The 10700-nt window shown below is 39.1% G+C and overlaps 1 long non-coding RNA gene across 1 annotated transcript in view; it reads left to right on the forward strand.

The window, feature by feature from the left end:
- The window catches only part of LOC140681927 (uncharacterized), a 104560-nt gene that overhangs the window by 74624 nt on the left and 19236 nt on the right, over nt 1–10700 (forward strand). The gene's annotated exons all lie outside the window — the stretch shown is intronic.

The following is a 10700-nucleotide window of genomic DNA, read 5'->3' on the forward strand; positions in this document are numbered from 1 at the left end:
GAGCCACAGCCATGCAACCTGCTGTTGCAGGGCACTGGCATGTGGGATTTTTCCCTCTTCTTTGATTAGTCACAGTTGGTGTGCCAATAGTCAACAGAACAGGTAATTCTTAGATCTTCACTGCTCCCCAGTGACTTGCTTCATGGCACCTGTATCCTGAGTCATTTGCTGGTGAGTGCCCCTGTTTTGCAGAAAAAACCCAGTTTTACTGAGGAAAACCCCAAAAGGACATACCCATCTTACTCCCTCTGGCCCCTGCCTCAAATGTTTTGGTACTGCATGAGGACCCAGCATCACAGGTGGCAGTAGAAGGCTGCAGATAGTCTCAGACTGGGACTAGGACTGGCAGTGCATCCCCAGACTGAGATCCTCCAGAGGCAATTGATCAGCCCTTACCAATTGATTGCACAGCACTGCCCACAGGGAGTCCCCAGCTCAGTGCTGTACAGCACCAAGAAATTGCACTGATTTCTGTAACACGGCCTTGAAACACACGTAACAGACTCCTCAGATCTACTTCACCCCAGTATTTGGCACACCTGGCACAAGGGAAATCAATGTCCTTTTTTCAAGGCTGCATCCTTGTACTGCTCTTCCTTTGCCTGTACTGCTGTGTCAACAAGTGTCCCTCCTTCCCTTCCTCCTGCATTCCATTTCTATGTCACTAATTGCAGAACATGGGAGACAACCTGACCATTGAGCTTTTCTTTCCTCCTGCACTACCTTTCTTAGAGAAGAGGATGGATCTCTGAATCAAGCACTTAGCTATTAAACTTTTAAATCTTTGTAAGCATCAAGGTTGTATGTACGCTAATTATTGCAGATTTCCAATGTGCACAAATGTGTAGCTCTGAGCCTTCCCAGGATGCCTGAGACCTGTCAGATGTTGCAAGACCAATGAGTCCTGGTTTGTATATACACTCTACACTGTAAAAAACACAAGGAGTATCTATTCTTGTTAACAAAAGCAGCATGAGAGCATAGATGTCTCTCCAAATTCAAGGTTTTACAGTGGTTTTGTACCAGCAGTGAAGTGACCTGCATCCTGTTTCCCACTTAGATCCCTCCCAGGCAGATATCTGTAGGCTGTAAATTCCTACTGTACCCCATGACTCATATATTTTAACTAAGAGATATTAGTTCTTAATAGAAAAACTCCCTAAAAGTTCACACACATTCCTTTCCCAGTTTTTGACACGTGCCATAAAAGTGCTTAGCTCATTCTTTATTTTGTCTTACCTTGGTCAAATCATAAAACAGAGAGAGTGTTCTTTTAAAAAATGGGAAATCATTCAGGGCCATCTAAAAATTCCTAATGGCTTTCAACTCTGGAATACTTGTTTATAATTTGCCGTTTATATCTTCTTTCGTGCATGCATTTTTTATTTCTAGCCATAAATATCCTTACAGCAGGGAGTAAAGGGGAGTTCTGTAGTGGATTGTAACTTGCTTTCAAGGCATTTGTAATCTGTCAAACAGTGCTGGTCCAACTGGGACTACCAGATTTCTATTTCTAAAGAAAACTCACTTTTGAAAAATATAAGGTAAGAAAATATACCCTTATATTTATGCATAAAAAACTGATTAAATTCAGCAATATCTATTCCAGATTTTACATCTTAAACTAAAGATAAAAATGAAAGAGACCACTGACTTTAATGATATTGCAACGATAAGGTATGAATGGGAGCCATATTTTGGCCTAGAGGCAGAAAGACTAAGAGGTTTTAGAAAAACTATATTAAAATACTCTTTTCTTTCTAATTGATCCACACTGAAAAGCTTATAAAGGACCCACATCCAGAGGGTAACAGCCCCCATGCCTTCCACTGGCAGATCCTTAAAATATTCTCCGAGATTACAGGAACACACAGGAACATTATTTGCTAACTCAGCAAAAATATGTAATTCAGAGTCTGAAAGGTACACGAGCTTCTTCTATAGTTCTTGAAATGCCCTTTTGAAATGTTCAAGATCAGGCTTTCAAAGCTCTGTCTCTTCACCTAAGACATACTGCAGTGAACTACATGCAATGAGCTATGCTAAGGCTGCTGTCAAATTATGCAGCACTCCATCTCTTTTGTCAATTTAAAAGAAATACCTAGGAATAAGGATTTAACTGTAATCCAGACTTTTAACAGAATTGCCTTTAGTGTACTCACTAGAGGCAATTTTCAAAGCAACCAAGAAAATTTATGAAGTAGGAATCTCCAAATACACAGTCCTAGGTTTTCCCAGGAGCCGAAACATTAAATGTCATCCATTTGAAAATAGATGCTCTAAATATTTTGCTGTAGTATAATAATAGTAATACTAATACTACAACTACTAACAACAATTGTTGTTGTTGTTATATATACTGCAAAGAAATGTTACAATGGAAGAACTATCCACTCAGAAGTCATATCATATGCATTAGCAAGCACTTGATGATTTCTCAAACTTGGTCCATGCACAGAGGTTATTGAGAAAAAAGAGTATGCAAGACTAGAGTTCATAGAAAAGTTACTGCAGCTTTGGCAAGCTAATACTGTTTTTTCTTACTTTCTCAGAGATCAGCAGCGTCCTCAGGGCAACCCAGTATTAAAAGAAGACAGGAATAGTCTGTCAAGAGTCCAATACTCCCTGACTGGATTTTTTTTAGATATTCCACACATGGAAGGTGAAATGTTTGATGCTGAATGTCCTTATTTAAATATAGGTCATGTTATGGGGATTTCTGATTTAGCAGAATAGTAGAAAATATATTGAAATCACAAAACTGCTCTAAGTTAGACCTAGCAAAACATCCATTGTCATTGCAATAAACAGTTTAATTGTGTGATTCCCATTATCCATATCAACAATATACTCATTGTTGTGACTCTGGGCGTCCCCAGTTTTTGGAAAAGAACTTATAGACTGAAAGCTGCTCAAGCATGTTCTCTTCCAAATAGTTTTGCAAGTTGACTAGTTTTTAAAACTCCATGTCAGGCTGAGCCTCATAATCACTCCCCCATGCTCTTCTGGCTAACTCAGGGAGACATTTACACTCTTCTAGTGAATTCTATGAGAAACACAATACCATTTGAGCCACTCAACTTTCCATAGCTGTTTATGTAAAACAGAGATCTTCTTCCCTTGCCAAGGAGTCTTGTTGCAAAGAAGTTTCCTTTGCAACAGCTGTGGTCAGTCACATCCTACATTATTTCTTGAGCTTCATAATTACATCACCCTTGACCATTTCCTCTGAGGCCTCTTCCTTTGGAGGGATTTATTGATCAGTCTCATGGTGCAAAGTCTTCCTGCCCTGTCTCTTCCTCATCCCCAGATTCTTCCCTTTTCAGTAATTTTAATTCTGCAGTTGATGTAATTTAAAAGACTGCTTACTAACATATCCAGTTAGATTATACAACAAAGAAAGACTAAATTTTGGAGCTGTAAGAACAAAATGGTCCCAACTTTCAGTAAAATTAGAACATATATAGCCAAAATCAAAATTTGGCTTGTGTCTCAGCTGGATTGGACTAAATTTGACACAGAACAGCTGCAGGTTACTGGAAAGGCTGATGACAATCCATCTTTGTTACTTCTGAATTTAAAATGGTTTAAATCCTATTTTTGTGTAAGATTGGGTATAGAGTATCTGTTGCCCTTTTGGCATTATTTATGCTTTCATTACCCTTAATATTCAGTGGGCCAGCACAAAATTCAGATGCTGTTCAAAAGCCTTCTACACTTCATTTCAAATATTTCAGGTACCCAGCGCAGTGGGATATGATGCCCAGCCCCTGAGGGGACACCTCTCAACTTGCTGATGTGTGAAGAGAATGCCCTATGCCCAGAGAGTGATCCTCCTGAAAGCAGAATTGCTACATCACTGAATACTCTGTTGTGCTTTTTCCTCCTGCACCTTCACAGGGACAATTTGTAGTAAATTCATGCTAATTCACTGTGAGGTCTCATGGAAGAGAAAGGTGATTTTTATTTACAAAATCTTTACGCTGATTTTTATTCATTCACATGTTCACACACATGCTCAGCAGCACTAATACATGTATGTCAGGGCTTGCAGTGAAGAATTTATGCCAGTTTGCTGTTGTGCCCTTTGGAAGTGGGTGTTGTTTGAGATCTTTTGCTTAGTATGTCAACTGAGCCCTCATAATTCTTGCTTTACTTATCTGGTTATTTTATGGCTCCAGTCATGTTCTTCATGTTCTTGTTGCCTTATCTTTAGGTCAGTTTGTTCCTCCTCTTGCTTTGAGTGAAATCACACACATAGAGTATTAGTCTGACCTGTCCTTTTAAACTTTGTTTTGCTGTTTCATCTGCAACTTTCACATAAATATTTTAATCCCTAATCAACCAATAAATCTTCATATTTCTGTAACAAATCTCTACAAATTTTACTAATGCTGCTGTGTCCTGTCCAGGACTGTGGCGAGCTGCCAGTTGCAGTGTGTCACCCCATCACTTCATGCCACTGTGACCTGGTATATCCTGGCTGGTAGAGGGACATCTAATAAAGCTCTGCATGGCATAAATTTCACTCCAAAAGCAACATCCTCAGCAAACTTCCAGACACTCATCAATAGGAAGCAAGGAGAATTTCCATGATCCTTGAATGTCTCCTATAATATATTTTCTTTAATCCTCGATTGATTTAATATAGAAGACTGCATGAGATTGATTAATTAGGGAATTGAACCCCCCACTAAGCACAAAGTAAACAAAATGTCATCTAAAATCCCACCTGGATGGATGAGAAAAGCACTGAAATCCAGTGATTAACTCCCAGCTGTAGCTGAGCAAAGGCGCATAAAAGTGAATCATGTAGAAACCAGTAAGTGAAATGCTGCATTTGGACATACACAGGAACTCATTCAGCTCTTAGGCCAGGCCTGGCTAAAAGAAAAAGAACAATAAAAAGTGATAGAGTAAATAGCATTCTTTAAAAGATTCTTTAAAGCATCTTTAAAAGATTGCCATGAGGCAATCTAATTGGAAATGAAGTCCCTAAAGGGAAGACTGCGCTTTGTACCAATGCCACAGTTTTATCATGAGTGCCAGGGTTCAGTGGGTAAGAATCAATTTTCCTGCTGTCCTCCCGGTAGCTACACAAGAGCCTGGCCTGCTGGTTATATGTTTACCTACTGCATCCCCTCAGATAACACTATTCAAGCCCAGCTCCAAGAACAACTGAAAATAACACATGTATCACATCCCTTTAATTCTTTGTCAGGTTGTCAAAACCGAAGTTTTACTTTTGCCTGAGAGTGCACACCACAGAGGAAAGATAATTTTGTCCTTAAAGTGCCAGCATTTTATAAAAAATAAACTTACCAACCTCTTGGGAAAAACATTTTGAACAGAGACAAGCCAGGAATGCTTAGGGCTGCCTCCTCAGATACAGCCTGCTGTGGGGAAAAACAGTGTGCTGGCCTTCTCTAGTCCTTGGGGTCATACAGAAGTTTCAGAACTGGTGTTATTTCTGTCTCACACATTTCACACATCCCACTATCAAAGTGACAGAATTGTGGCCATTTCCTTTTGTGACAAAGAGTGTCATTTCTTCTCCCATCACTACTGTTGCCTTACTATACATAACAGCTGCCGGTCTTATGAGCAAGCTTCCTTCTTTGTACAAATTTTTCACTGAAAAGTGCTGAAATTAATAAATGAGTAATTTCTGATGGCAAACACAGTTATGCAAAAGATCAAAAGTAAATTAATTGAAGGCATGTTTGCATGGCTTCGTTCTTAAAATCATTATCTCCAATATGCATAGTATTCGGTAATTTACAGGTCAGATAAGCATAACAATATTATGGTTGGAAAATATTTCTGTAGTATGGGAGAATTCTGACATGCTTTGTACATGATTGCAAGACAGAAAAGAACTTCAAGTTAAGAAGATTAATAAAAAGACCAAGAATGACGGGTTTTGAACGCTCTTAATTTCAAATTAATTGAATTTTGAAAACTGAGTACCATCTGTCTGTCATGTAATACCTATAAATCACAGAGTCCCATTAAATTGCATTTTAAAATATTTATGCTTCATAACTGATTATTCCAAATGTTTGGAATATATTACGAGTCTGTCTGCTAATTAGCAATATGTTGTCTTGCTCTGTCTTTTTCACTGAAATGAAAGCTTGAGGATTTGCATCTTTTTTCCAACTCCTGCTAACAAGCTCACAGAGAAGAATTTCAGCTACTGCATGTGCTACTCAAACAAATAAACAAACAAACAAAAAGCCAAACCAAACAAAAAATAACCTTGAAAACCTCCTATTTAGTTCTCATCTCATCTACAAGACACTTTTATAGACCTATCCCTCCATGATCTGGTTTTTAATTGTTGAAGAAGTTCAGCCCCTATTTTCGGAAATGTTCCCATCCCAGCTAGCAGCATGTGAAAAAGGATTTTAACCACTTGTCTCCTGTAAGAGACTCAGTTTTTCTCCAGGCTCCAGCAGAGGCAAGGGCAAAAGAATACTCACATTGCTGGTCTGGAAGACCTCATTTGAGGGTACTCCATCATACTCCAAGGTAGGAGTTGTTTCCCAGTTTCCCGCACCTGGTTTGTTTCCCAGAGTTTGCTAATCTGGGGCAGGAGTTGAGGAGTGTGAGTTCTCTGCCCTGCTGCCAGCCCAGCAGCAGTGTGGGTGGCCCCTGTCTGTGCCCTCCTCCTGGGTTCAGGAAGAAGGACACAAGTGCAAGTGTCCCACTGCGTTTCTTCACTTCTTTGTGTCCTTGCTTTCAGCAGGATTTAAAAACTGTAATGGAAAGATACACATGGGAACTCAATCATGTCTGTACATGCAGAGTTACTCTTGCCAAACCAGAGTGCCTTTCCAGTGGGAGCTGGAGCATGATGAGGTGGCTTCTGGGGTGTCTGGTTCATGCTCCCTGTTCTTCCTACACTCAAGGAAAACCTGGCGTCCCCACACAGGTCAGAAGGTATATGGACTTTGAAGCACACAGAGTTTGCTTCTTTATTTCTGTTTTTTGCATGAACCTGACATCTCTGTTGGAAAAAGTCCATCTTTTCATCAGAGGTCAAATCTGGGTTTTTTTCCACTGAACCATTACATTGCTTTAACTTTCCATTTAAATACTTGTGAAGGAAATATGACCAGAGCCACTGAGTCATTTTTTGTGCTCATGCTGAACACTGTCATTGACGGCATCTGGTACAAACCATTTTACACTGATTATATTCTCAAAACTGTTATAATTGAGTAGTTTATTAGGGAAACAGGACCTCACATGCAGTATATGGCAGACATACCTAACATGCCACTCTCCTTTTCCTTATTAATCCTTTTTACTCCACACAATTTTACCAAGAATTTTAGGTATTACCCTGACTTCCCCCCCCCACCCCATCCTAATTCTTTGTGTAAATAATATATTTCTATGTTGTACATTGACCTTAGGATTGCATTATCTGAGTATCTTGAGAGTTCTGCCTAATTAGGGATTTTCTCACAAATCTACCTTTAAGGAAAAGGAGATGGAAAGGTTCAGCATGCACAGATGGGACACACAGAGAGATTAGATGCAGGGATTTTTTCCTCTTTGTAAGGCCAGAGATATCACCTGAGTGTGAGGAGGTAAATTGATCTCTAGGCTCATTTTGGTTTTGGTCTTTCTTGTGACACAACTAACAAAAGCACCCACCTGACACAAGCTTAGCAATATGAGCCTCATTGGCTGGTGATAGCATCATCAACTCCATCCAAAACAATATGATGCTATTAGATGGTAATATTCTGTAGCTGTCCTTAAAGAAAGTAAAATCCTGAACTAGTAACATGGAGATGTCTAAAGAGATCTCTCAGTAAAACTTATAATACTTGTAGACAGCTGTCTGTAGTACATGCGTACCAATTTGAGCTAGCTGTTTACCTGCCATTAAAAAAATTAATTAATAGTTTTATCCATATATCAATGGAGATAAGGGCAGTGTTCTTGATAGCCTCTATATGATGATTCCTTGGTCTCCAGAAATTGGTTTTGTATTGGCCACAAAAATAATCACTCTTGCTCAGATGGACACACATGCACCAGAGGTGCATTCATGAAGATGAATTCCACCTTTGTGTCCTCTAGCTTAAAATGCCCATATTGAGGCACTTGGGTCACAAATTTGGAAAGAAATGAGATTTTGTTGTTTAATTACACTATGCCTTACACTGTGATCTGTGAGACAGAAGAGCAAGCACTAATGATATATCTTAAGTTGAAAGAGAGAGTCAAGATGGGATTCTTCATGGTTCTTTGGGTCATCTCATCTCAGTACAGCATATTTAAAATATTTTTTTTTGGTGGAATTGCCATAATAGATGAAACAAAACCCAACCCCAAAACAAACAACAAAATAACACAAAGATAGAACTCTCTCCTCATTTTCCATATTCTATTCCATTTAATAACATGTTACTAACAGATTAGCCCCAAACCTATCTCTTTAAGAACATTTGTCATCATATATCACAATTTAGGATTCTTAATCCTCTGATCATCAGCTTCATGATGAACTAGGTTATCAGAGATACATAACTAAATCCCTGCTCTTTTATGTTGAAAAAGACAAGTACAATTTGGTTTGAGAAATGAGATTATATATAGTTGCACAAATTTATCTTTTGCTTTTTTTGTTGTTTACTGTATATAATTCCTTGTTGCCCTGACTGCCCTCACAATCTTTGGCGATAATGGGAACACATAAGGAATGAAATCCGCCTGAGTGCCAAAGTGTCGTACTGAACTCAATCCTTAGCTCTATGTCCCTATGTGTAACACTTGGAAGCCACTCCTCTGCTTCCATGGAAACCCTGAAATGTCTCACATTTAGAAAATATAATGGTGGCTATTTAATAATGTTTGCTTCTTATATGGAAGAGGATTATTCAGATTAATTTTGTAGAAAATTAATCTGATTATTTGATTTCCTTTTAATTTCATATCTCAGCCAACAATAAAGTGAATTATTTTCTGTGGTTTCATCTGAGGTGACTGATACATACAGTATTTCAGAGGGTGCGTTTTTCTGTGCCTACCCCAGTTTGCAGACTCTTACTCTGCATAGCTCTACCTGCTTTACATGCAGCCAGGACAGAGCATTGGCTATCCTAATTTTTGGTTTTGCTACACTATTGTGTGCAGTGATTACTCTTATTTAGAAAAGCATTTCAGCAATTCCTAAGCAAGTTTCTCCTTTTGATAATAATACTACAAAGTTACATGCCTCCTAGTCCTCTGGGTCTTCATCTATTTCCTCTCACTTCCACATGATCTTTAACCAAGAGCTTACTAAAATACTAGGAAGACAATTGCCTTTTAGTTTGAAGATTTAGTCAACTATTATGGTATTTACCCTGACTATCACCTCTTCCCATAAAGGAGAATGATATTTAGGCTTTTTCCTTTCTCCTCCCTGAAAACTCTGTTCATATTTCCCACAGGACACGTTTGTTTTGGGGCAGCCAAGGTCCCAATGCTTAACTTGGAGAGATCATTGTCCTTTTTTTGGACGTAGCCTTGTAGCCATCTCAGCAGAGATACTTAGATTTGTAGGGAGTTTCATGCAGCTACAGTTCCAGGAGACTAGGGACTCTTCTTCTAAATGCATAAAACATATCTTCAAATTGAAAAATGGAAAATATTTTGATACTTTCAAATAACCTTTGAGATCAGATGTTTTATTTGCTCTCTGAGTCACCAGTTCATCTGTCTCCCAGTATTCACTGTGAGTTTTTTATTTTATAAGATCCACATTCCTCCTTCCAAAAGCACTTTGAAATTAATGTCTTTTAATGACAGCCCTGTCTGCTGCTGCCCCTGTGATCCCTGTCCCCATTCTTGCCGCCATCATTACCAGGGTCAGGAGAGACAGTGGCAGGGGCAATCACAGCAGTAACAGTGGAAGAGGCTGCGGCAGTCACTGCCTGTCCCTGGTTACCTGTTCCACATCTTCCAGAATGGGCTTTGTAACCTGGAGAGCCAATGACAAATTTTGTCATATTTTGCTACAAAGGTGTAAAAGCTGATCGGACACCAACAGACTGCATTGCCAATACTTTGCTTGAAAAGGAATATTCAGCTTGTACACAGTAGTTCTTAGCCATGTGTCCTGTAAGAATTTATGGAAAAAGATAATAATCATTACCCTGAACTGAGGATGGATAACTTGGGCGTCTTTTGCTTGCAGAGCACTGAGAAAGAGCTCTATCCCAAAGCCTCCTCTTCCATCCACCCCCCTGGAAAAACAAATGTTGGAAATGGAAAAAATATTGGGATTGTGCAAAAGATTCTTCCATTTTTGGAATAAAGTTCACCCATATCCAGCAACATCTTGATCCACCTAGAACTAGAAAGGCTTGCCAGTCTTCTCACCATAGAGCTGAAGCAAGAGCTTTGCACTCCTGATGATGCCTCACAGTCTTGCTTTTCAAAAATTAATTAACTCAATGGACTGTATCAAGAATTCAGCTGAAAATGTCCTTATGGAGAACAAAGGCTAATTTGTATGTAAACTATTACTCTAAGCAAGTTTATACCAAGGCATGGCAAATTACTGAGCAGTTCTACCAAAATAGTGATACAGTGTTAATTAACAATGAACTGGATCCGGGGCTTTCTGCAGGACCAGTCCTGGGAGAGGCAGACCCATGCTGGCTGGCTCTAATGAAGCTCAGCAGGAACTAGTT

The sequence above is a fragment of the Taeniopygia guttata genome, chromosome 1A, assembly GCF_048771995.1.
Source record: "Taeniopygia guttata chromosome 1A, bTaeGut7.mat, whole genome shotgun sequence".
NCBI classification, from domain to species: domain Eukaryota; kingdom Metazoa; phylum Chordata; class Aves; order Passeriformes; family Estrildidae; genus Taeniopygia; species Taeniopygia guttata.